Raw genomic sequence first — 12,933 nt, 5'->3', positions numbered from 1 at the left:
AAAGGTACCTTCTTTTTCTTTAGTGTAGACCTTACAGTTGTACCTTGGTTGATGAACGCCTTGCAACTCAAACGTTTTGGCTCCCGAATGCTGCAAACCCAGAAGTGTTTCGGTTTGTGAATGTTCTTTGGAACCCGAACATCCGACGTGGGTTCCGGGGCTTCTGATTGGCTGCAGGAGCTTCCGTTGGGCCCCTTCCAGTGCTACAGTTCTATGATTCTTTTTTAAAAATTAGTTTTTGTTAAAGATCTTTTGTGTTACGAAACAAACAGATAAACAGGGAAATGTATTTATCGTCTCCACTTTCAATTCATAGTCTTTTTCACAGTTTATTTACATTTAGTGAGAAACAGTTTTGTCATAGACATCTTGCAGTTGGGGGGAAAGAGAGAGGGGAGAGAGATGGAGGTATTGCTCTTTCATTCTGTTGCCTAGTGTTATTGTAGGTGGCGCTGTGAGTTAAACCACAGAGCCTAGGACTTGCCGATCAGAAGGTTGGCGGTTCGAATCCCTGCAACAGGGTGAGCTCCCGTTGCTCAGTCCCTGCTTCTGCCAACCTAGCAGTTCGAAAGCATGTCAAAGTGCAAGTAGATAAATAGGTACTGCTCCAGCAGGAAGGTAAACAGTGTTTCTATGTGCTGCTCTGGTTTGCCAGAAGCAGCTTAGTCATGCTGGCCACATGACCCGGAAGCTGTACGCCAGCTCCCTCGGCCAATAAAGCGTGATGAGCGCCGCAACCCCAGAGTCAGCCACGACTGGACCTAATGGTCAGGGGTCCCTTTCCCTTTCCCTTTCCCTTTACCCGTGGATATGTCGTGTGTGTGTGTGTGTGTGTGTGTGTAGAGATGATAGAGAGAGATAGAGATAGAGATAGAGATAGAGATAGAGATAGAGATAGAGATAGAGATAGAGATAGAGATAGAGATAGAGATAGAGATGATAGAGATAGAGATAGAGATAGAGATAGAGATAGAGATAGAGATAGAGATAGAGATAGAGATAGAGATTAGGGGGTCCCAAGCTTGGTTGGTTACAATTCTATGATTCTGTGATCTTTAAAAAAATTGTTTTCCCCCTCTCTATACAAAGAAAGTGGGGCAGCAGCAGTAGGTGCACCTGGGGGAAGGATTATATATTACTGAACAGCAGTCCTGAAGGCTATCATCTCAGGCTGCTTGGGAAACAAAGTCTGCAGCCCTCCTGAGTGGTATAATTGACAGGCGTTAAGGCGAAGTCACAGCAGGAAGAGACAGATATTGCAGGGAGAAGGCTTAGCAAGTGTCACTTCCTTCGCCCTCCTGCCACGCGTTTCTCCTCTTCCCTTGCCTCCTATCATCCATTTTGATCAGCTCTTCCAGGGACCCTGCGTTTGCCCTCCTTGTCAGAGACCCAGCCCTGGGGAACAGGAACTCAAGCACCCTGTCATTGGACTGTCAAGTCCTGTATAGTTTCTGAAACACGAAGAAGAGCCAGCGCCTTGATTTGGGCTGAGCTGGAAGCTTCAGGCACCGCTAATTGGAAATCCTTTGGGTTTATCTTCGCTTTTGCTCCCCAGAAAAATGAGATCACAGGGGTGGGAAGGAGAGGCAAGCATCCCCCCAAAATAAGCAGCTGGCCCCACTTGCTCCCCACTTTCTGAACTGTCATTAACGTATGCTGTTATTTTTCTTTCTCAACCACAGAGAAATATACTTTGCTCCTTCTGTGCCTCCTCTCCCATAATTTTTATTATTATTCTGGTGCTGCCGCTGTCTGAGACGGAATGATCAGAATATTTTCCTTGTCTAACCAGAGACCTTGATTCTAGTCCAGCACTTTAACCACTGCGCCTCACTGCTCCTACCTTTCAGCACTCGGTCTGGCAAATAAATAAATGATTGACAAGCTCTTCTGTGTCCCCTGCCCAAATTTATTGAACTTATTTTCAATGCTGTTGACATATACCGTATTTTTTCACTCTATAACAGTGTTTCCCAACCTTTTTTGGGCAAAGGCACACTTGTTTGATGAAAAAAATCTCGAGGCACACCACCATTACAGCCCCGTGACGTCAGCGCGCAGCGTCACGCCGGGAGGGACGCACGAAAGTGTAAGTTTCAATTTTTTCCCCTCCCCCTTGCCGGGGAACCTCCAAGCTTTGGGGGTGGGGGGGGGAGGAGGCAGCAAAGCGAGGGACTGAGGGACTCCTCCAACGACAAGGGTTGGGGAAGAAGAGAAAGGGCTATTCCGCTCCAGTCACGGGAGGGGAATATGTACTGGCCCAACTGGTGTGCGGTCTTCGGAAAGCGGGGTGCAGGAAGGAAACCTAGGCTTGGGGTCCACCGACCTCGGCGGAGAAAGGCAACAACCGAAGCCTCCCGACGGTTTCGGGGGAGACGTTCAGAGCTTCCCTGGGAGTTTCTCAGCCTGCCTTTCGGAGGAAGAGGCGGAGGGGGCCTGGGGATGGCGGTGGCCTCGGCCTCGGCCTCCCTCCGTCCCTCTACCTTTGTAGTGGACGCGCAGGTTGTTCTGCGAGAGGCCGATGTAGCTGAACTTGTCCTTCGGGCTCCAGGAGCGTGGCAGCGGCGTCTCCTGCTCGTCCACGGCCGGGTAGAGCCGCTTGAGGCGCCGCTTGAGCTCCTTCTCCTGCTCGTTCAGGGCCGGGTCGCCACCGTGAGGGAAGGGCGCCGGGGCGCTGCTGCTGCTGCCGCCGCCGCTCCCGGCAAGCATGGGCCCAGCTGAGGCGGCTGTTGTGGTGGTGGCGGCGATAGCGGGCGGAGGAGGGGGCGGCGGCGGGGCCGAGGTGGCCGGCGGCGGCGGGGGAGGTGGCGGTGGGTGGAGCAGGAGGGCGGCCGAGGCCGGTGAGGGAGTAGGGTTGCCCGGGGCTTGAGGAGCCATCGCCGGGAGTTGCTGCTGCTGTTGTTGCTGCTGCTGCCCGGACATGCCGGCCTCCTCCTCGTCCGCTGTCTCGCGCTCCTCCCTTTTGCGCGCGCTGCCCCGCCGCCGCCCCATTGGCCGGGTCCTGTCAGCTGATCCTGTGTTATTTCCTGTGTGTGTGTGTGAGGGGAGAATGGAGAGAGAAACCTCGGCACCACCACCGCGGAGCCGCCCCCGGCTCGACGCGGATCCTCGCCGCTGCCGCCCCGCCTCTCGCCGCCCGACTCGCCCGCCTCCCTCCCACAGCACACCAGGCAACGTCTCGCGGCACACTAGTGTGCCGCGGAACACCGGTTGGGAAACACTGCTCTATAAGACGCACCAGACCACAAGACGCACCTAGTTTTTGGAGGAGGAAAACAAGAAAAAAAATATTCTGAATCTCAGAAGCCAGAAGAGCAAGAGGGATCGCTGCGCAGCGAAAGCAGCAATCCCTCTTGCTGTTCTGGCTTCTGGGATAGCTGCGCAGCCTGCATTCGCTCCATAAGATACACACACATTTCCCCTTACTTTTTAGGAGGGGAAAAGTGAGTCTTATAGAGCAAAAATTACGACATTTCATTTGTACTGCTTCATTTTGGCTTACAATGGCTTCCTTCGGTGTGCTCTTAGGCTCCCTCACAGATCAGTTGGCAGCACATGAGACTCTTAATCTTGGGGTTGTGGGTTCGAGCCCCACATGGGGCAAAAGATTCCTGCATTGCAGGGGGTTGGAATAGATGACCTTTGGGTCCCTTCCAACTACTGCTGTGGTTTGGTTCCTCCACTGCAAACCTTCTGTCTTTCATGCTTTCTTCAATACAGCAACAATAGTGTCTGAATCCAGCGGCGAAAATGCGTCGGGCAGTTGTTACCCCTCGGCCAGGTAAAATCCAGTGCTCGATCAGTCGCCAAGTGACTGGCATTGATTCCCCTGCGGTTGAATGTGGCCCATGCCGAGGGAAAACAAGCACAGGAAGGCCTAGGAAGCTTGATGTGAATTGCAACAGACAGTGACCCCGGTTAACAAAGAATATTGTGGCATCAGATAGCTGGGGCGAAAATTCAATGCACTTCCATGGAGTAAGCCGCCGAAAACATAGCTTATACTGACCTCTAGAGGTTGACAAGAGATGTTGGCACACAACATTTCCGTAAATGCCAGTCTGGTGGAGGTCTCCGTTCAGTTGCTGCAGAAACAGCAGTGGCCTTACAAACCGGCTGCCTTATTATGAAATAAGGTTTGGAAATGCATCCAACGTCACCCTGTTGAATCTCTTGGCTCTTTGGCTTCTTGATTACAGACCTCCATGTATGATATATTCAGTGTAGAAACAGGAGAGGGTTCATTCGTATTGCATTCTAGGTTTCCCAACTTTGGGTCTCCAGCTGTTTTTGGACTACAACTCCCACATCATCCTTAGCTAGCAGGACCAGTGGTCAGGGCTGATGGGAGCTGTAGTCCAAAAACAGCTGGGGACCCAAATTTGGGAACACTAATTGGTCCTATAAGACCAGCCTTGTCTACACCATGCTTAGAGAACGGGATCTTGCCAGCGGGCCGGATCCTTATCTCCCCGCATCCCTGTTGGCCAAATTGGATAGATGAGTGGGGGCCGCCCACCTGTCAGTCACCTGACATCACAATGCCACCAGGTGACCTACTTTCCCCCTCCCAGTTTGAGAAGGAACCCTGCGGGGTGTTGCTGTTGTTGTTTTATTAAAGATTTTCTTGTTTTACAGAAGTAGATTCATAGAATCATAGAATCATAGAGTTGGAAGAGACCACAAGGGCCATCGAGTCCAACCCCCTGCCAAGCAGGAAACACCATCAGAGCACTCCTGACATATGGTTGTCAAGCCTCTGCTTAAAGACCTCCAAAGTAGGAGACTCCACCACACTCCTTGGCAGCAAATTCCACTGTCGAACAGCTCTTACTGTCAGGAAGTTCTTCCTAATGTTTAGGTGGAATCTTCTTTCTTGTAGTTTGGATCCATTGCTCCGTGTCCGCTTCTCTGGAGCAGCAGAAAACAACCTTTCTCCCTCCTCTATGTGACATCCTTTTATATATTTGAACATGGCTATCATATCACCCCTTAACCTCCTCTTCTCCAGGCTAAACATGCCCAGCTCCCTTAGCCGTTCCTCATAAGGCATCGTTTCCAGGCCTTTGACCATTTTGGTTGTATGTGTAATGTTTCTCGTATTTTTCCCATGTAACATTTTTACAAATCAGTTTCATTTGTTGAGACATTGGGGAGGGGGTGTGTGGAGGGGGGAAAGATGAGGGGTGTCAGATGGTGATGTTTCTATTTTGCTTAATGTATGTAGGGTTTGGTGTCAGCGTTGCTCGTGCAGGTTCTCTGCTGTTCAGTTGTGTTTCTTTGGTGGTGAGAGAGGTTGGGGTTGGCCTAGGGTGTGGTTGTTTGTTTGTGATTGGCTGTGGTGATCTTTGTTTTTGTGTGTGAGTGGGGTGGGTGGGTGTTTTGGATCAGGTTAGCCATATGGATTTGCATGCTGTTGGTGGATTATTGTCATTGTCTTGTTGGGCTGTGTATGTGATAAAGGCGTCTTCTTCTGTTTGTCCCCGTGTCAGTTTCAGTTTATCGGTTACCATATTTTTCGCTCTATAAGACGCACCAGACCACAAGATGCACCTAGTTTTTGGAGGAGGAAAACAAGAAAAAAAAATATTCTGAATCTCAGAAGCCAGAACAGCAAGAGGGATCGCTGCGCAGCGAAAGCAGCAATCCCTCTTGCTGTTCTGGCTTCTGGGATAGCTGCGCAGCCTGCATTCGGTCCATAAGACGCACACACATTTCCCCTTAGTTTTTAGGAGGGAAAAAGTGTGTCTTATAGAGCAAAAAATACAGTAATTTTTCTAGTAGGGCTGTTTCCCATACTATTTGGTACCATTGGTCCATGCTTACTCCTGACAGGTCTCTCCAATGTCTGGTTATGGTGTTTCTGGCTACTGAAAGTAGGTGGGTTATGAGTTCTTTGTGGTGTAAATGGGCATTGTTGTCTTGGAAGATGTTTAGTAAAGCCAATTCTGGGGTGATGTCTAATACTTGCTTAGTTATTTTACATATTTCTCGTATGACTGTTGTCCAGAATAGTTGGATTTTGGGGCACTCCCACCACATGTGGAGGTATGTGACTGTGGAGGTGCACCCTCTCCAGCATTTTGGTGAGGTTCCCTGCGGGATGTTTTGAAGCTTTGACAATGAGCTGGTCAACGAGGCTTCAATCTCTGCAAGCACCGGCAATCTGTGCACATCACTTTACGAGTGCTGCTGAAGCGCCTTTCGGGCCAGCCCCTCCCTGCTTGCTGTATGACGGGTGCAGCTTGGGGGAAATGGCCTCGTTGGCCAAATGAGGAAGCCTGGCAGATCTATTTGTGCCATGGGCTGGCGGTTCCCCACTGCTGGTCTACTCTGGTGAATCTCCACCACCCCTGTCTCTCCCACTTCCTTGTCACTTCTACGGGTGCTGCTAAGTGCCCTCTGTCTTTGAGCTCTTTGCTCTCCTACTTTCAAGGCTCACCAGGTTCTGGGAGAGGTGGGGTCTAGAAAGCTTTCTAAAGGCACTGTGTCCGTCAGCTGTCGCACCCTCCCCCCGTGCTTCCTCGCTGTCACGGTCCTTTTCATGGGCGATCGAAGTCCTGGCAGGGGATGTCAGGACCAGGGGCAAGATGGCGGGGTGGGAGCAGGAACAGGGGTCCAGAAGCCAGGAAGCCAAGAGTACGAGGGTCAGAGAGCCGGGAGTCAAGAAGCCACGGGTCCAAGGGTCAGGAAGCAAGGAGTCACGAAGCCAGGGGTCCGAGGATCAAGAAGAAAGGAGTCAAACACAGCAGGGCAGGGAACGTGTTGCTGTGGCAAAGAGCTGAAGGGAAATGCTGACCTTATATCCCTTCCTGGCTCTTGCCACCAGGTGCTATGAGTTACCAATCGGCCTCACCTGTGCGGCCGCGCCTTGCCTCTTCAGAACAAACCTAGGAAGGCCCCAGTCCTGCAAAGTCCTAATGGTCACAGGGCCTGGCTCCTGCACGCACACCTGACACTCCTCCTCTTCTTTCTCAACTTTCTCATCTGCCTCTGAGCTGTGACCTCCTTCAACCCCCTGTTGCAATTGTCTTTCTCCTCCTGGGAAGGGTCAAGCTGGGGAGACGATCTCCACCATTCCTCCTCTGCCCAGTCCATGAAAATTTACACGGCAACTCTATGGGGCTGAGGACAGCTCAGCCCCCACAAAGCATGCGGGGATAGGGCTGAGGTCCCCAATCTTTTTTTTAATTCAAAACTAAAACAAAACGTATTATCCAAAAACATATCATCCTTGCCCCCCCCATTTTCCCTCTCCCCCCACCCTCTTACATAAAACCCACCCATACCCGCCCCCCAACTTCCCTCAGTTCCCTTCTTTGGTTTCTCTCAGACTGCTGTTTTCTGCATGTTACAAAGTTGTATAGATCCTCAAACTATTTAGCTGATTATTATCAATCAAAAGTTTGCGAATGTTTATTCAAAACCTGCCAAGGAGTCCAGTTCCCTTTGTTGCATCTTCAAATACTTTGTAAAGGGTTCCCATTCATCTTTAAAGTCAGTTATCCTTGCCCCGTAGCTTATATGTCAGTTTTGCCAGTTCTGCATAGTCCATCAATTTTTCTTGCCATGATTCTTTAGAAGTCCCCAATCTTGAGGGACCAGCCCTACCAGGCCTCCCCACAGCAGCAGGCCCCACTGAGGCTCCCCACACTGGTTGAGGGGCCTGCTGGGCCTCCCCGTGGTAGTGGCTATGACAGTGGGCCCTGCTGGGTTTCCCCACTGTGGCAGAGAGCCTTGTTGGGCCTTGTGACCTCCTTCTGACATGTGTGACATCACACGTGTGATGTCACACACATTCAATGAGCCGCCTGAATGCTATGCCGAACTCAGTGCCTCTGTATAACAGTAACTATAGGTAGGACGTTTCTCAAACTGTATAAATTTGTACGTGGGGAAAAACACTGTTGATGTTGGTCTCAAGAGCTTATCCCTCCCAACTTGAACCTTGGCCATTTAGCGCCACTAAAAAAATTAAAATGAAGCATGCTTTGGCATGTCTGCCAAAAGTGTTTCCTATGCAGAGATTATCACTGCGTAGGAAAAAGTGCAATGCACGGAGATGGCTTTGAATTGTCGGAGATGGAGAGGGTTGCTGTAGCATGAAGAATGTGACAAGCACTTTGATGGCAAGTTTTTGATATTGAGCTACTTTTTTAGATTTGATGGCCAGGCAGCAGGGAGAAGGCAATAATGGGTACGAATGCATCAATCTAAAGGGCACATCTTTTATTCAAGTTATCATTCTGGGGAGGCAATCTTTCAGATTTATAGTCCCCAAAAGAAACGCGTCTTTGAAGAAGGAAACACAAGCACCAACAGACACCCTACTTTCAGCGTGGCAAATGGTTCTCCCTCCTAGCAGGAGAGGTGCTGTTGCCCTTTTCGCATACCATGGTGCTTGGATCAATGTCTGCATTAACCAAGTTAAATATGAAATCTTTTGGATTTTTTTGAAATGAGACTTTTATGGCCTAATTGCAGAGCCGAGGAGTGAAAGGCCTTTGACAGGCAGTGGTGTCTTCACATCATCGTCCCGTCACAACACACAAAGGGAATTTTGGGAAACTCCAGCCGATAATTTTATATGGCACTTCTGCCACCTTCCGTTTGGTGCTATGCACATCAAGCCATTTTTCACACACAGGCGGACGGACAAATGTCTTCCATAAGATCCACTGGCTGAGAACAGATGGCCACTTAAATGCACGCTGGCTTGCTGAAAAACACACCACACGGTGCTTCTAACGCTTTGGCCTGGCCATTTATTGATGGAGTTACTGTACGCCGTCTCTCCTTTGGCCCTTGTCCCAGTTGTTTCAAACTGGCAAGGTACTGGTCTCTGTTTCACCAGAGACTACAGGCAACCAATTGGGCTAGGACTGTCTGGTGGGGCAGCTTTTAAGCCCCACCGTCTGGGGGATACAGAAGACTGTTTCGTTCTGCTTAGCCCCTGGGCTTTGGCCGGTGAGAATGCTATCCAGGCTTAAGCTGGGCATTGGCAAAGGATGGCAAAGGCCGGCCAGCTGTTTCTGCTAGTAGCTACTGAGGGCCCATTTCCAGTTTTTCATATTGCAGATGCCAAGGACAGTGGTACCTTGGGTTAAGAACTTAATTCGTTCTGGAGGTCTGTTCTTAACCTGAAACTGTTCTTAACCTGAAGCACCACTTTAGCTAATGGGGCCTCCCACTGCCGCCGCACGATTTCTGTTCTCATCCTGAAGCAAAGTTCTTAACACGAGGTACTATTTCTGGGTTAGCGGAGCCTGTAACCTGAAGCGTCTGTAACCTGAAGTGTCTGTAACCCGAGGTACCACTGTAATTACATACCTTTTTGTACTTGCGGAGTTGTATGGGCCAGGAATGGGTTGCCCGGTGGGGTGGAGCTGCAGGAATAGCCTGCCAGGAGGGGGAAGACGAGGTGGGGCTGTGCGATTGTACCAGCAGCGCCAGACTGATTTCCTGTGCAGCCCTGGCCTTGTCCCTCCTGAAAATCAATGATGACGCTTCCAGGTGCCTAGGGTTGTGGCTCCGCCTCGCCAGGTGAGCTGCACTTGAAGCAGTGCGTAGGGGCAGGCCGAAGCAGGACATTTTGCTTCTTCCAAAGAAGGCAGGCATCTGAAGGCAGCCCTGTTTAGGGAAGTTTTTAATGTTTGATGTTTTATCGTATTTTTAATATTCTGTTGGGGCCACCCAGAGTGGCTGGGGAAACCCAGCCAGATGGGCGGGGTATATTATTATTATTATTATTATTATTATTATTATTATTATTATTAGTTACCCAGAATATATTAGGTTATTGACAAAAAGAATACACACATCTGTATAGAGTGGCACCTCAGTTTTTGAACATCTCGGAAGTCGAATGTTTCAGTTTTCAAACACTGAAAACCCAGAAGTAACTGCTTCAGTTTTCAAATGCTTTTTGGAAGTTGAACGTGCTACGCAGCTTCCGTATTGATTTTTCCTTAAGTAAATGCTTCTGGAAGTAAATTCTTCGGTTTTCAAACGTTTCGTAAGTCGAACTGTCTTCTGGAATTCATTACGTTCGGAAACCAAGGTATATCACTGTATTCATATATGGTCATGTAACAGTTATTTTCTTTTAATCTTGCTCATTCACATTTTTCTTTTTTCTCGTTCTTTTATAAATGAAATTCTTCTAATAAAATACTTTTTTTAAAAAAAAGACATTTTACTTCTTGAGGCAAAGGGCAAGAGGTGCCACCCCCTCCCCTTTTAACGGTGAGTGAACTGGCAATTAACTCTTAATTCAGTCCAGAGGGCAGCAAACTAATTTAGGAGATACTGGGCAGGCTGCATGGTTCCCAGGTACCTCATGTTGCCTAACGATAGGACCGGCCCTGAGTAGGGGTGCGTTTATGGCAGCCTCTTCCCATCCCCTAACACCATTTGAAAGAGATCAGCTCCACCTCTGTGCGTCGCCAATGGTTTAAAAACTTTTGTCACTCCTGCGTATGCCGGCAGCTTTCTGCGCGAGTCACCAGAATTAAATTTCTGGTTGCTGCTGGCAACCTGAACGCTCTTTGGGGACCCTTGCAGATGAGATTAGGCATGCTATCTTTGCTGACCATAGGATGGCTGATGGAGTCAGTGCAGCCCAACTGACTCCCATGAACAGCATCTGGAGTCTGCAGCAAAGGCCAGCCTAGCCCTATAATGGACCAGTAGGCACCTGTGACATATGTTTTGCATCAATAAAACTATCTATTTCAGGGCAGATGGTATTGATATTTTTTTTAAAAAAGGTTTCTATTAAGGATGGGCTTTGCTTTGCAAGCCATGGGTGATTAGGAACCATCTTTTCTGAGGGCGAATTCGCAAAACAAAATTATTTGCTCCTAGATGCAAGTAGTCCTGATCTGTGTTCAGAAAGCCCCTCACTCGGGGCCCTTTCTCACCTCCTCGGCCATTACTTGATGACTCCATATGGTAAAGGTAAAGGATCCCTGGACAGTTAAGTCCAGTCAAAGGCAACTAAGGGGTTGCAGCACTTATCTCGCTTTCAGGCCGAGGGAGCCAGTGTTTGTCCACAGACAGCTTTCCTGGTCATGTGGCCAGCATGACTAAACCGCTTCTGGCACAACGGGACACCGTGACGGAAACCAGAGTGCACGGAAACGCCATTTACCTTCCCATCACAGCGGTACCTATTTATCTACTTGCACTGGTGCGCTTTCCAACTGACAGAGCAACGGGAGCACACTCCATCGCGGGGACTTGAACCACCAACCTTCCGATCAGCAAGCCCAAGAGACTCAGTGGTTTAGACCACAGCGCCACCCACGTCCCTGCAGACTCCATATGACTTGCATGTGTGAACAGCGTCGGCTGAAATGAAATGGATGCTTTCCAATGGGGGCAGCTATCCAGGAGTTCAATCATCCAATGTGTAGTAATCCAAGACAAGAGAAGGCTAGGCTCTCCCTTGCTAGAGGAGATAATGGGCAGTCACCTTTGCATCAAATATGGAGTTGAAGTAGGAGTCTATACATCCCCACTTCCCAACTTTATTCTTCTATGTCAGGCATGGCCAAACCTGGACTTCCAGCTGTTTTGGGACTACAATTCCCATCACCCCTGACCACTGGTCCTGTTAGCTAGGGAGGATGGGAGTTGTAGTCACAAAACATCTGGAGGGCCAAGTTTGGCCATGCCTGTTCTATGTATATGAGCTCAGCTCTGCCATATAGCAGGAGGAAGTGACCCACTTTGGGTGACACCATGAAGGGAATTAGGTGGAAGGCATCTCCAGGCCATTTTTTAAAGGGTGTATTCTGCGGCATGCCATGATGTAATAACAGGGCATTAGTGGTTGATTTAGACTGGATTGCTCACACATAATTATGTTTTATTAGTTGTTCTGGGATACCTCCCCAACGTTACTGCGTGATTGCCATGCAGAGGGGAACTCTTGCACCACAGTACCCTGAACTGGGACCTCGAGATGCATCGTCTCTTGAGATACAAGTCCCCTGAAAAACCAACCCCCTTTTTATACCAGGTGGGGCACAAGTTGGGAGTGAATGAGAGGCCACTGGATAAGAAGTGAAGAAGCAGCTTGTCAGAAAGGGGTTGGAACCTGGAATGGGTAAAAGGATTTGGTTTAGTTGGGAGGTTTTGTTAGGTTGTAAACCACCCCAAGATCTATGGGTATAGGGTGGTATACAAATTTAATAAATAATAATAATAATAATAATAATAATAATAATAATAATAATAATGATGATGATGATGATGATGATGATGATGTCAAAGCACTTTCGTCGGATGAAAGATAACCCCGGCCCTGCAATTCCAGCCCAACTGGCGAACTGACCACACAACTCTCAGACATCTGTTCCATATTATGGAGGAGCATTCAGACATGGGGAATAGTGCATTAGTTTCCCTGATTCCAAACAGCCCCAAATTTCATCACTTTTCAGGTCAAGGGGGCTGCAAAGGATTTTTCTCTGGAATCAAGTAACGCAGAAATGTGTGTGAAACACGGACTGCATTCCGTTAAGTTTTCTGAAAGTGGCTTTTGCATTGTGTGAAAGCTCAAATATAATTTGGAAATTAACAGGGAGATGGAATAAACTGCTGTGTGAAAGCAGCCCAAGACAGCATTTGTGCATCTTAATTGCGAAGCCTTTATTGCTCACTATTTTGCAGCCTGGTCACATGTGAAAGGATAAGGTTGTGTGGCATGGTCCCCAGACCACTGCCTGGAAAACAGAGTGTCTTCAAAAACAAATAAGCTGTTCTAAGTGAAACTCATTCAGCCTGGCTCCCGTTGGTGATCAATTGCCTATGGCAATTAGATACAATGATCTGCGGTGGCCAATCATCTTACAGACTGATGGCTATACACTTCCACCAAAGTGATAAATGCAGTTATCAAGTGAAGAACTTCCAAGTGTGAACTTA

The sequence above is a fragment of the Podarcis bocagei genome (assembly GCF_964188305.1).
Source record: "Podarcis bocagei genome assembly, chromosome: 12".
Classification (NCBI taxonomy): domain Eukaryota; kingdom Metazoa; phylum Chordata; class Lepidosauria; order Squamata; family Lacertidae; genus Podarcis; species Podarcis bocagei.
The sequence above is the reverse complement of the archived record's forward strand: the minus strand, read 5'-3'. Positions refer to the sequence as shown.